Source organism: Triturus cristatus, chromosome 2_2 (genome assembly GCF_964204655.1).
Source record: "Triturus cristatus chromosome 2_2, aTriCri1.1, whole genome shotgun sequence".
Lineage (NCBI taxonomy): Eukaryota > Metazoa > Chordata > Amphibia > Caudata > Salamandridae > Triturus > Triturus cristatus.
In genome coordinates this window covers 771,686,119-771,699,716 of record NC_140582.1, presented here as the reverse complement: position 1 = coordinate 771,699,716, position 13,598 = coordinate 771,686,119, and the positions used below count along the sequence as shown (strand labels likewise).

At 46.0% G+C, this 13,598-nt stretch overlaps 1 protein-coding gene across 1 annotated transcript in view; it reads right to left on the bottom strand.

Annotated features, from left to right (window-relative positions):
- Positions 1-13,598, bottom strand: part of SGCZ (sarcoglycan zeta) — a 4,297,431-nt gene that overhangs the window by 3,924,061 nt on the left and 359,772 nt on the right. The gene's annotated exons all lie outside the window — the stretch shown is intronic.

The window sequence follows — 13,598 nt, the reverse complement described above, 5'->3', positions numbered from 1 at the left end:
GGTAAAAGGTCAGCACATACCCGTTATGTAATATAATGGTATAGTAAATGTAGGTGAAAGGTTATTTGACTACGCAGGACTATATTGGGGTACAGTACGAATAATAACAAGGGAGACAGCCCTTCCTTTAGACATAACCCCTCCTGCGATGCAGTTGCCTGCTTAGAGACATCCCCAATCTTACCATTCTCCGGGTAGAGCATCCACCTTGAGAAACTAGAACCTTCTTGAGACAGGCATCTTCCCATAGGTGTGTTTTCACTTAAGAAAAATGCAACATCACATGTCCCACCACTAGAGAGACTAGGTAGGCCTCACTGTTGAAGAAAGCTGACCTTGAGAGACTCCTACTTCAAAATCCTTTTTACCTAAAAGATACCACACTCTTGAGATGCAGGTTTCTTGAGAGATATCTTCTTTAAGAGCCAACCCTTCTTAGGGACAAAAACATGTTGTAAGATGTGAGAAAGAGGGGAACTCTAATATGGCTGACATTCCAGCCCAAATCAGGAATGAAGAAAGCGTTCAAGATTCCCCGGTGGATGGGGCACATGGATCGCCACACCCCCTTTGTGACGAGAGAGAGCGTGCAAGTCAAGAGGCAGAAAACTGTGGCATCGTGGGGAGAGACTGATCGGAAGAGGAGACAAGAACTGAGGAGGTGGCAACGAAAGCACAGGAGTGCCCTGGCATTCACCCCCAAACAGAAATCATGGATGAGGAGACATTCCAGCTCCCGGAGAAGACCGGAGTAGAGGACCCCAGGGAGGAGCTGACCTATGGCATTAGCTGCGGTATCGGTGGACCCGGAAATTAAACCAAAGCCGTAGTACCAACCACCACAACCTAGGAGACGGGTCGAGGTCCAAGGCAAGTACTGCAACACAAACAGTGCTTTGGTAGGGTTGGTGGGGTGCCACAGAATAGGGAGCACTCTGGTGACAGGTGACATGCAGGATTGAAGCACGAAAGGTCGGGGCACACTGCTCAACCCCTTCACCTCGAATCCCTTCCTGTGCACAACCTACCCTGCCTGGTGACGGTGGCACCTATTTGAAGCACTCCTTCATGAATTGACCCATTCTAATTGTTTGTTTCAAATTCTTTTTATTGTTTTTGTTGCTTATTAGACAACGATGTGCGAGGACCGCAACTTCCTGAAGGAAAAGGGAGACCCCTCAACACCCACCTATGAACCTGGGAGACTACTTGGGACTTAGTTTTATTTTGACCCCTTGTGACTGCTTTGTTTTTTTCTCAATAAACAGAAGAGTAGTTATACACTTTGTTAGAAATAGGGGTCTCTAGTTGGCAAGGGCTTGCACCTTTGTCCAAATAGGGACTCTTCTTCCTAGTCAGGATAAGGGAGTTACACTCCTAAAATAACCCCTTCTCATCCCCTTGGTAGCTTGGCATGAGCTGTCAGGTTTATCTTAGAGGCAGTGTGTAAAGCATTTGCACATAACCAACAGTAATACAGTGTAAGCACTACAAAAGGACACCACACCAGTTTAGAAAAATATCCATTATTTTTATATACTTAAGACAAGTCCAAAACGATAAAAATCCACAATACAGTACCTAAATATCTTCAGTTATCAAAATATCCTTGAAAAACAGTTCCTTGATGTCGATATTTCCATCCGGGGCTACCAGGACGCCGTGAGCAAACAAATCCAAGCAGTTCTGGCTGACCGCGGCATTGCGAGCCAGCTACGGTGTCGAGAAGACCCGCAAACAGTACCTTTCAGAAATGCAGGGCGTCGATGACCTCTCGTTGAGTTTCCGAAAACACGGCGTCCGCAGGCATCGGTTCAGGAGGTCGGTGCACGAGTCATCGTGGCCCTCGAAGTCACACGTGTTGCAGATCAAACTCCTTTTTGTTGAAGTCAGGAGCGTTGGTGTCGGCAGGCATTGGGTGCTGCGGTGCGACGTGCAGCAGTGCGGCATGCGGTGCCCTCAGGTCGTGGTGCGAGCAGAGGCTCGGTGGCAGCGTCAGATGGCATCGTCGGTGAGACCAGGGTCGCGGTGTGAGAGGAAGGCGGTGCTCGTCACGGTGCTGGCAGATCACGGTGCAAGAAGCAGCGTCTTCGTTGCTGAAGCGCTGTTGTTGGCTGATGAACTGGAGTCGATGGCACCGGCATCGGTAGGCCAAGGGTGCAGTGCGGGATGAGGGCAGTGCATTGTGTAACTTTATGAGCAGTGCCTTCGAACCACGGTGCAAGCAGTGGCATCGATTCCAGAGGGAGCGGTGTCGTCGTGGATACCAAGGCGTTGTCGTGAAGCGAGGCGCTGCGGAGTGCGGTGCCCACATGTCGCGGTGTGAGCAGTGGCGGTGTCCGCAGGGGTCGTCAGTAAGACCAGGGTCGCGGTGCGGCATTGCGGAGGTGCCCTCTGCGGTGCCTTCAGGACATGGAGTTGGCAGCAGCGTCGTAGATGGTGTTGAGCCTGAAGTCTTTGCTGTTCCTGTGACTTCTTGAACAGGGGGCAAGCTCTACCTCAAGCCCTTGAAGAAACTCACAAAAGCAGATTGCAGAAAGTTCAGTCCAGTCCTTTCACTGCCCAAGAAAGAAGCACCCACTGCAGGCCAACACAGCAAAGCACACAGCAAAGTGGTAGTTCTCCTCACAGCTTCTCCAGCTCTTCTTCTTGGCAGTCGTCTTGATCCAAAAGAGTTCTAGAGTCTTGGGGTCTGGGCCGCAATATTTATACTAGCAAATCCTTTGTCCTCTGAAGGCAGAGGGTCCTGCACCTAGTTCAAACCAGTTCTGGGTGCATTCTGACAGTGTGCACCTTCTTCCTTTGTCAGTGTGGGCCAGGGTCCTCAGACATACCACAGGAGGTGGAGCCAGCATTGTGAAAGGCAGGCACAGCCCTATTCAGGCCCAGGTGCTACTCCTCCCACCACTCTACATGCAGATAGGTCTATTCAGCCCTTTGCTGACTCATCCTGTCTCCTGGAGTCTCCCCAGCAACTGTCACTCGCAAACCAGACAGACAATACATAAGCTAGCAGAGGCAGGCTGGATGGTTAGGTAAGAAAATACCTACTTTCTAAAAGTGGTATTTTCAGACACAGAATGTTAAAACCAACTTCACTAAAAGATGCATTTTATCATTCTGAGTTCAGGCATACTCAACTCAAACTTCTACCATGTTCCCTGAGTCAGTTAGGATTATAAGATGTTATAATCAAACTTCCCATTCTGGCCTATGGGAACAGCTAGCCTTGTCATATTGAAAAACGAAATAGGCTGTAATTCACTATTAGGTCATGCCACACACACCAGGGCATGTCCTACCTTTCACAGACAATGCACCCTGCCAATGGGGGTACCTTGGACCTACCTTAGGGGTGACTAACATGTAGAAAAGGGAAGGTTTAGGGACTGGCAAGTGTTTACACTTGCCAAGTCGACATGGCAGCCCCAGGCTGCACACAGGCTCTGCAATGGCAGGCCAGAGTTACACTTTATGGGCTGTTTGCGTGGGTGGCACAATCCAGTGCTGCAGCCCACCAACAGCATTTGATTTATGGGCCCTGGCACTCGCAGTGCACTTTACTAGGGACTGACACATAAATCAAATAGGCCAATCATAGAAACACCAATCCATAACACATTTTACTACAGGAGCACTTGCACTTTACCACTGATCTGCAGTGAGAAAAGTGTGCAGAATCATTACACCAGCAAAAACAAAGTCAAAATCGGGAGGTCAGAAATCAAAAACTCAGGGGAAACACGCCAAAAGATGCCACGTCTAACACACTTCAAGAATCAAACAACTTGATATCCCTGCTTTGTCCACTACTACATAAGAAAATGCCTCTTTTTCCCAGACCTCCAGCAATTTATTGGGACTAATGCTGTTGGATTTTAAGATTCTGTACTCTGTGACCCTGCTAACCAGCCCCCAGTGTTTATGCTCTGACACCCTAAAAATGTTTCATATTGGTTAAAAATCCTAATTTGCACTTTTAATGTACCTATATGTTCCTAGTAGATGGTACCCAGAGATCCCAAGGCCTGTACGTTGAATGCCACTAATGTTATGTTATCTTACGGATACTTCATATAATGCAATGACTCACCCCCAGAGGGGCATCTCAGCGCTGAAGTAACAGACAGATCAGGATATCAGAACAGACAGGTTTTAAGATCTCTTTTAAAGCCTGAAACTCACTGCCTAACCTAATATAAAGGGGGAGCTTATTCCAGTGGTGGGGAGTAAGATATGAGAAGGCCCGTCCTTGATCTCAGGTTTCTTTAGGGAAGATAGGGAAAGGACTGCAGACCCTCTTGTGCAACCATTAAATGGCAATGCAAAGCATGTCTTCAGGTCTGCCCCTGCAGCCTGAGTTTGCAGTTTTAAAACTGCATATCTGACCTGGCAAAATTAGTTTTTAGCAATGCCAAGACCTTCCTTTTTAAAACTTATAAGTAGCCCCTAAACTAGGCTGAAAAAGTCCATAGGGAAGGGTGCATGGTATTTAAAATGTAGGGTATGTGTACTTACATTTTAGATGCTCTGGCAATGAAAAATCTCCAACTTTGGGAATAGCTAGAACCATGATTTATGGGATTCAAATTAATAGTAATTTAAAATCAATCCAATGGTCATGCCTGATTTTAAATTGCTATTTTGAAATGCCACTTTAGAAAGTTGGCCTTTATTTTGCCTAAACCAAATGTGGCTTTCTGTCAGTGTTCAGTGTCTTCGGACTGTTTATGGCTCTCCTGTGGTGAAAAGTGTACTGCTCCAAGGAAGTGGACACAAATCTTGAATATTGGGAGATGTTTTCTCACCTGACATGATGGCCATCTGGGATTTGCCCAGAAATTTGATTAAACTGTAAATTGTGCCTACACTGCCACAAGCAGATGTTACTCATATATAGGCTAGCCCCTTCATTGGCCTGATAGCCAACTGGGCACCAATCCCAGTAGGAGATGGGCTGCCCTCAGAACTGGTTGAGAGTGATCACATGGAGGGTTTGCCCATTATATTAGGCACACCTATGGGTGGGCTCAGGGAGCTCTGCACAAGGGAAAAAAGGTTTTGCAATATTGGTTTTAGGTAGAGAGGGGCCCTTCAAGAAGCTTACAGTAAAACACACAGGAGGAGCTGCAAAAGCAGGTAGGGGGAACCTCTGGAACATTTTACCCTATTGCTTTGGGAGTGGCCTGGAGTTTCCCCCCACCCACAGGCTGGCAATGGGCACAAAAGTGCATCCGTAAGTTCCCACTTCAAAACAGACAGAAGTTCTTCTTCTGCTGGTGAATCAGTGTAGAGAAACTCCAAGGGCTGGACCTGCTCCCCACATGAACCTAGGACAGAAGAGTGGACTCCATGGGCTAATTGGCTGGCCTCTTTCTCAGCTCCAGTAACACAAAAGCTGCAAGAAGCCAAGCTCTCTGCTGAGCCAGTCGGACCAGTTTCATCTTGATTTGCCCTAGACCCTGCGGTTGGCCTCTGGGAGATTGAGTCCTAAGTAAGGGTGGGTGGTAAACTCCGCTTTGCCGGTGGAATTCACAGGTCACAGGATTTTTGTCACTCTGCACTCTGCTTGGGCTATCTATCACTGTGAATGTGAGCAGCCCAGCTCCTCATGGCCTGGTGTCTGCTGTTTAGAGTTAAGGCCTTTGACAAAGAGAGCATGGATGGGTCACTTTCAATTTTGCGCCACTGCTTGCCATCCCATCAGAGCACAGTCTGGACAGATCCAGATGTTCAGGTAGGATTTTTTTGTTCTCAGCAGATGCTTTCACAGCATGGGGTTTAAGTTGGGATGCCAATGATCCTCAGTAGATTACTCAGACATGTACAGGATCACTAAGAGGAAAGCCACCAATAGAGGTTTAGCGCACCCTGAAGACAAACTCTTCTCTGTGAAGGAGAGGGAGGGGGCTGGGGGCATCACTTTATCCATGGGCACCTGCACAGTTCTTACAATATCGTTCCTATGGGCTCCCGCTGCCCAGTTCTACATCACTTCTCAAAACTTACCTGTAACCTCCTCCCTATGTAGTGACAACAGTGAGCATGGGTGATTTATTATCCACTCCATTGGTCTTGTGCAGACAGTTCTCGGAAGTCTGGGCTGTGAGGGGTGTGGAGGGTGTTAGAAATGGGGGTCTCTAGTTGGCAGAGGTAGGTCCCGTTTTCCAAATAGGGACCCTTGCTTCTAGTCAGGGTAAGGGGGATACACACTTTAGATAACCCTTGCTCAGCCCCTTGGTAGCTTGGCACGAGCAGACAGGCTTATCCCAAAGGCAATGTGTAAAGTATTTGTACCAACACTCACAGTAACACAGCGAAAACCCCACACATGGACACCACACCAGTTTAGAAAAATAAAATATCTTTATCTAAACTAAACAAGACCAAGACAAAAATCCAACAGACAGATACTCAGTAAAATGTCTTTAAAAATGATGTTGCAAAAATAAGCTTGTAGAAATCAAATAGCACCAACTGGGGCTATCACGACTTCAGGGCAGTACAAAATCGAAATTACGGCTCCGCCCGTGAGGATCGCGGCATCAGACGCGGAGTCACACTAACCCCCAAACTAACAGAACCTTGAAAACGATGTCGGCAACAATGCATGGCGTCGAAGATGGCCAACGTCGGCTCCGGTGATGATGCAACGTCGGCAAGTTTCTCGAGTCACCCTCAACGGTTATCGGTGCTGCGATAACAAGATGCAGGCACTGACGAAGATGGAGTTGGTGCGTGCGCTGGCGTCGGTCACGGCCGATTACTGCCAGAATTGGTGGGCGTCGGAGCTGCGGAGCAGGCCAGGCGCTGCGTCGTTCACTTCACGAGCAGTTCCAGGGCCTAGGTGCAGGTTGTGGCATCACAGCGGCGGCGTTGACGGCGTCAGAAACAGATTTTCTCGCTTCTCTTGGGTTTCTTCCAGCTTCCAACAGCAGAAACAACCTCCAGGGGCCTAACTCAGTTACAGGCACCTGCTGGCAGGTTAGAACTCCCAGCAAGGAAGTTCAGGGGAGCTGGGGGTGAAGTCCTTTTGTTCCTGGGACTTCAAAACAGGAGGCCAGCTCTTCTTCAGGCCCTTCGAGACTTTCTTTAAGCAGGGGACACAGCACACAGCAAAGTCCTTCTTCATGCAGGCGACACAGCACACAGCAAAGTCCTTATCCATTCTTTGGAAGAAGCGGCAACTGCAGGCCAACCCCAGACACACATCAAGGGCAGTACTTCTTCTCATTTTTTTCAGCTCTTCTCCTTCAGCAATAGTCTAAAGTTCAGGGGTTTTAGGTCTGATACTTATACCCCAAAATGTCTTTGATCCCTTTGTGCAAGGGGATCTGAGCCCAGTCCAAACCAGTTCTGGGGGCACTCTGTCAGTGCACAACAAAATCCTTAGTCAGTGTGAGTCTTGGTTTCAGACGCACCCCATGGGGGCGGAGCCAGCATTGTGGAAGGCAGGCACAGCCCTATTCAGGTATAGGTGCTACTCCTCCCACCACTCCAAATGCAGATCAGGCCTATTCAGCCTAGTTCTGGGTCATCCAGGAAGGGCAAGGCACACCTCAACCCCCCAGAGGCTGTCTACTGGGAATGCACATCCACTATCTCTGTCACACTGAAACCAGACAGTCAGTCCACAAACAGGCAGAGGCACACAGAAAGGTTGAACAAGAAAATAGCCACTTTCTAAAAGTGCTATTTTCAAACACAGAATTTAAAAACCATCCTACTAAAAGGTGTGCTATTAAATTCTGAGGTCAGGCATACCAGACTCCAATTTTCTATCTTACTCCTATGGGAATATATGCTTGTAAAATGTTACAGAGCATTTCCCTTTCTGTCCTATGGGCAAGATATACTTGTAACTAAATTGGCAGTATTTCACTATCAGGACATGTTACACACACCAGTACATGTCCTACCTTTCACATACACTGCACCCTGCCCAGGGGGGTACCTTGGGCCTACCATAGGTGTGCCTTATGTGCAAGGAAAGGGCCTGGCAAGTGGGTGCACTTGCCAGGTCGATATGGCAGTTAATAAACTGAGCACAGGCACTGCGGTGGCAGGCCTCAGACCGCTTTTAGGGCTACTCATTTGGGTGGCACAATCAGTGCTGCAAGCCCACTAGTAGCATTTGATTTACCAGCCCTGGCACAGTCAGTGCACTTTACTAGGGACCTACTGGTAAAACAAATATGCCAATCATGGATCACCAATCACAATAACAATTTACACAGGGAGCACCTGCACGCATCTACACTCCGCCTTCACCACTGTGCAATTTTTATGGGACGGTGCCATAAAGGCAGGTGCCATTGCATGCCTCTCAGACTCTCAAAGACTGTGACTGGTATGGAAAGCCCGTCAGGTGGTGCTCAAAGTTCCTGTACATTGCTGGCTGATCAGTGTCAGTGCCAGGGATATTAGTGTGTTATATTTGAGTGTGTGGAGCAACAGGCAGGATTTCATTGACTTCATTGATTTCATTGCCTTCTTCACACAGAACTGCAAATAATCGTCCTTTCTTTCTCATATCAACCCCCAGCTCCAGCTTGACGCAGGACAAGTGCATCAAAACCTGTCTGCGATGAGTTGCTAATGTCCCATTAAGCCCGGAAAGTTATTCTTTCATGATTCTGTGTCCTTCCAGTCCCAATAAACAACCATGGGTGGACGACTGGAGCAACTTCGCCAGCTTGTGGAACTCGGTGGAATTCCACTGAGTTTTTATGCAACTCCGTGGAATTCCACATAGTGCAACTTCAAGAGCTCCGCCCACCCCTAGTCCTAACCCTCAAATGTTGCTCTAAAGGTCCTGGCTCTATGGTGTTGTTAGACTGTACTCTTTCCCCCTTCAAAATTGCAAGACTTAGAAACATTTTCTGAACTTTTTGCTAAAAGAACCAGAGTCTACTAATGGAACACTGCCGAGCAGTTGCCATCAAACTGCTGGTCAGGCTGCACAGAAAGGATCCTGACTTCCAGAAAAGTTTCCAAATCTGAATGTAAAGGATTTGCCAGGCATCGTGACGATGACCCCTCCCTGGGCCCCGACTTCACAAGCTCTGACTTTTTCCAACTTCGAGAGACACCAACTGTCTGACAGAGCCGAGGATCCCACCCAGGTCCTGTGCTTCATCTGGAAAAAGATGAGACCTTCTTTGGATCAAGCTTTCACCTAGACCCATGGACAACCTAGTTTCTCCAGAAGAATGACTAAGTTAGAAGATAAACTTACCACCTGGCCAAACCTGCTTCTGACCCATGCTTCATTGCGGCTGCCCTTAACTTTTGATTTTGACGTGGTCTAGTGTGACCAAAGTGATTTGCACTTTGTGCTTTTTGGTGCTTAAAGCAACTAAAATTTAAAAAAGAATATCTCCAGTTCCTTGTATCTGATTATTGTTGTTTGGGTGTCGATTTATTCATTAAGTTGTATTCTATTTCTATAAATTGAAGTGGGATTTTTATTGATTTTTATTGATTTGCGTTTTCCACTTTTAACTGTTTTGGTACAGATAAATGCTTTACACATTTCTCCTAAGCTGAGCCTGTCTGCTCTGTGCTACAGCTATCAAGGGTCTAACTCATGTTTAAATTATTGATACCTAACTGAACCTAGTAAGGAAAAGTGACATTATTTGCTGATGAGGACTACCGTCCACTTCAACTAATAATCTACTTTCTTACACATCAATGTGTCAAAGTGCTCTCTTTATGAGACAGGGTTCACATTACTAGTAATCATAATTGTAAATACTAGGATGAAGGTCTGCTATTCTTTGTAAACCCTTGAGCCAGAGCATGCATCTTTTCACCAGTCGCAAGCAGATTCCAGCTCCCTAAATATCAATGGAGTGAGCTGGTAATTACTTTTTGCCAACAGCCCATCTGAATTGCAAGGGATTTGAGAATCCCTCCCACTGGAAAGAGCCCTGAGGTTTGTCTTGGGGAAGTTTTGACTCCTACTAAGGTAGAGCAGAGGGTTAAAATGCCTGTTGCTAAGAACCATGCAGATAACAAAGTGCATATTATCTAAATAGATCAGTGTTTTAAACTTCTGTAAGAGAGCTTCTTTTGTAACTTGTCCTTTATAAGTTATAATCCTAATATAGATCATTGAGTTATTAACTGTCATCAAAGAGCTGCATGTATATATTAGAGCTACATGTTTTTTGCCTAGTCTTATCATCCTAATCTTGTGAAAATGGTTCATTTGGGTAGAAAGCAATTCCTATTATTAAAGAGAACCCCTAACAATGGTGTTAAATTCTGAATTTGTGCTTTTCTAGAATAAGGACTCAAACTATATTGCCTACCAGTATAGATGACATGTCACTCCTACACTACACCTTGTAGTCTTGTAACATTTCCTATACACTGATTTACACATGTATGATTGTCTCTGTGCCATGTGTGTGTGATGTAAAGTGCTGTAACACCTTACACTGGTATGAGTGGCACTATAAAACTAAATGAATCTGAGAGACAGTGGTTATGGAGTCTTGAGGGGCACTGTTAAAGGGAGCTAGTGAGGGAATTCGTGGCAGAGGTGGTCATTGGGGGAGCACCAACAGACATTGTCGCATAGGGCGCCACCAGCGCTGAAGCCGGCCCTGGCCTTAGATGGAGCAAAATGTAAAAAAGTGTGCTGTGACCAGACTCTTTGCGCATGTGCAAACTATAAGAAAGCCTCCTTTTAAAGTTTGAACTTTTCTGCAATGATTAGCATGTTTAGCTAACGTGCTCACATTTGAGTTTATTAAAATCTTGATTTGCTATTGAAATTGTAATTTGACACAAGAAGTCATAGCACAAGCAGTGGTTAATTTTTCATTTATGTTCATGTTTGTCTTTCTGCTTCTTTGTGCATTGCCATTTAGACTCTGTATTCACAAAGTGATTTGCATTGATCACACAAATGAGCATCTGTCCCTTTATTTTTGAAAAATTCATGGTTTTGGTATGTTTCTTTATGGACACTAGTTTTAGAGATCCGTGCACCTTGGCTATGCTAACCAAGTGGAAAGAGTTTTTGCTTCCTTTAAACATGTTTAGATTAACTTATTCCTGGTTTGCACATTTAACTTGCCACCAAGTCCCATGATATGGTGTAGATGCATCAAAGATAGTGCAAGATGCATGGGGGTGAGGCGTCGGAAAAGAAAATCCATGCATCAATTCCTTACTACACAGGGCAGGTGATGCTTTGGTTCCCTACTGCCAGGGGAGATAATGGGTCTGTTCCTTACTGCTAGGCAGGAGAGGCAATACGGTGGTTCCTTAGTGTCAGGGGAGGTGATATGTCAGTTCCTTACTGGAAGGGGAGGTGATGCGTCGGTTTCTGGACATGCAACCTCAGTTCCATACTGCGGTTGGGCATAGATGAAGTTTCAGCATCGAGGGATGATGCATTAAAAATGCAACTGCGCTGCATCAATGCAACATCGGCTAAGCAGGCTCTGCGTTGGTTTAATAGCTGCAAAGCAGGTGGGGTGTTGATTTCACAGCTGCCAAAACTTGGTGCTGAGTCAGAATGGGTGTTTATGCCTTTGATGGTGAGCTGGGGCCTGCAGTGAAAACCATGGTTTATGCGCTTATCGTGAACCATGCTTCGGGGCAGGCAGTAGCGATGCGTCGATCTTGTGCAGCGATGCATCAAGAAAACAGGTGCTGAGAGTCAATGCATGGATTGTCTCCATAAGATCACCAGATTCTACTTTCGAGGGCTCAGCAAATGGATTTGGCACCACTTACCAAGTCATGTGTTTCAGCAGAAGAGCGCAGGCACTGGTAGGTAATGTCTTTGATGACCCTGAGACTTCTTAGCAGGAGGCCAGCACGCATAAGCACTTGGAGAACCTTGAAAGCAGTATGTGGAAAGCAAAGCCCAGTCCTTTCACTCACAGGACAGAAGCAGCAAGCAGAACAACCATTGCAACAGGCAAGGTGGCATTCCCTCCTACAGCATCCAGCTATTCTTCTTGGCAGAATGTCCTTAGTCCAGAAGTGTTCTTATTTTGGTGTGTCATAGGTCCAATACTTATAATCCTTTCTGCCTTTGAAATTGGCAGATTTCAAAGGGAAGTCTTTGTAGTGCACAAAATCCTGCCTCTCCCTGACCTGGCTTCAGAAACACTGCAGGTGGTTGGAGACGGCTTTGTGTGAGGACAGGCACAGCCCTATTCAGCTGTCAGTGACAACTCCTCCCACCACTCTAGCTCAGGAAGACCCATCAGCCTGGTGCTGGACCATCAGGATATGAAAGGCACACCTCAGCTCCTTTTGTGTGACTGTCTAGAGTGAATGCACATGAGCCCAACTGTCAGCCAACCCAGACGTGCATTCTATAGACAGGCAGAGGCACAGAACGGTTAAGCAAGAAAATGTCCACTTTCTAAAAGGGGTATTTTCAAACATGCAATTTAAAAAACCAACTTCACCAAACTTTGTATTTTTAAATTGTGATTTCAGAGAACCCAAACTCCAAATCTTAATCTGCTCCTGAAAGGAAATCACAATTAAAAGATAGTTCAAGGCAATCCCTATGTTACCTTATGAGAGAGATAGTTCTTGCAATAGTGAAAAGGGAAATTAGCAGTATTTCACTATTTGAATATGCAAAACACCCCAGTACATGTCCTAACTTTTAAATACACTGCACCGTGCCCATGGGGCAGCATTGAGCCTATCTTAGGGGTGCCTTACATGTAGTAAAAGTGAAGGTTTGAGCCTGGCAAGTGGGTGCACCTGCCAGGCCGAAATGGCAGTTTATAACAGCACTCGCAGTGGCAGGTCTGAGACATATTTGTAGGGCTACTCATGTGGGTGGCACAATCAGTGCTGCAGGCCCAATAGTAGCATTTGATTTACAAGCCCTGATCACACCTGGTGCACTTTATTAGGGACTTATTAGTAAATCAAATATGTCAATCATGGATAAGCCAATCACCAATACAATTTAGACAAAGAGCATGTGCACTTTAGCACTGGTTAGCAGTGGTAAATTGTCCAGAGTCTTAAAGCCAGCAAAATAGGAGGAGGAAGGCAAAATGCTTGGGGATAGCCCTGGTCCAACATTCAGCTTCTAATTACTTGTCTTTTCTGGTGTTTGTGGTATTAAACAGTGCTAATAACTCAAACCTGATTGCAAGTAAGTAAGCCTAATGTAATTTTCTGTGAATTTTCACAAGTATTTCATTGTCATTACTAATCCACAGTGACCAAATTGGACGCTATAGTAGACATAATCAACTAACTCTAATGTGGAACTATCAGTTTTCTTTATAGTTTGGTAGGCGACCCTCCAGCCCAGTAGGTCAGTGCAGACCATAGTGGGGACCCACCAGCCATAGTTAGAGATCCCAGTCTGTCTTCTGAGAGTCTCTATGCGTATACAGCACAGCATGCATTGCAGGCTTTCTTGGATTTAGAGGTTTTGCAATTGATCATCTGGTCTTTGCATTCTAAATCATTACCTCAGTGACCTAGCAAGGTGAAAAGTGAGGTATACAATATTTATCTTATACACTGAAAGCTGGATATGAAATGTAGGACATTAATGCACCGAAACCCAAGGTAAGAAAAAGAGGTTGAAA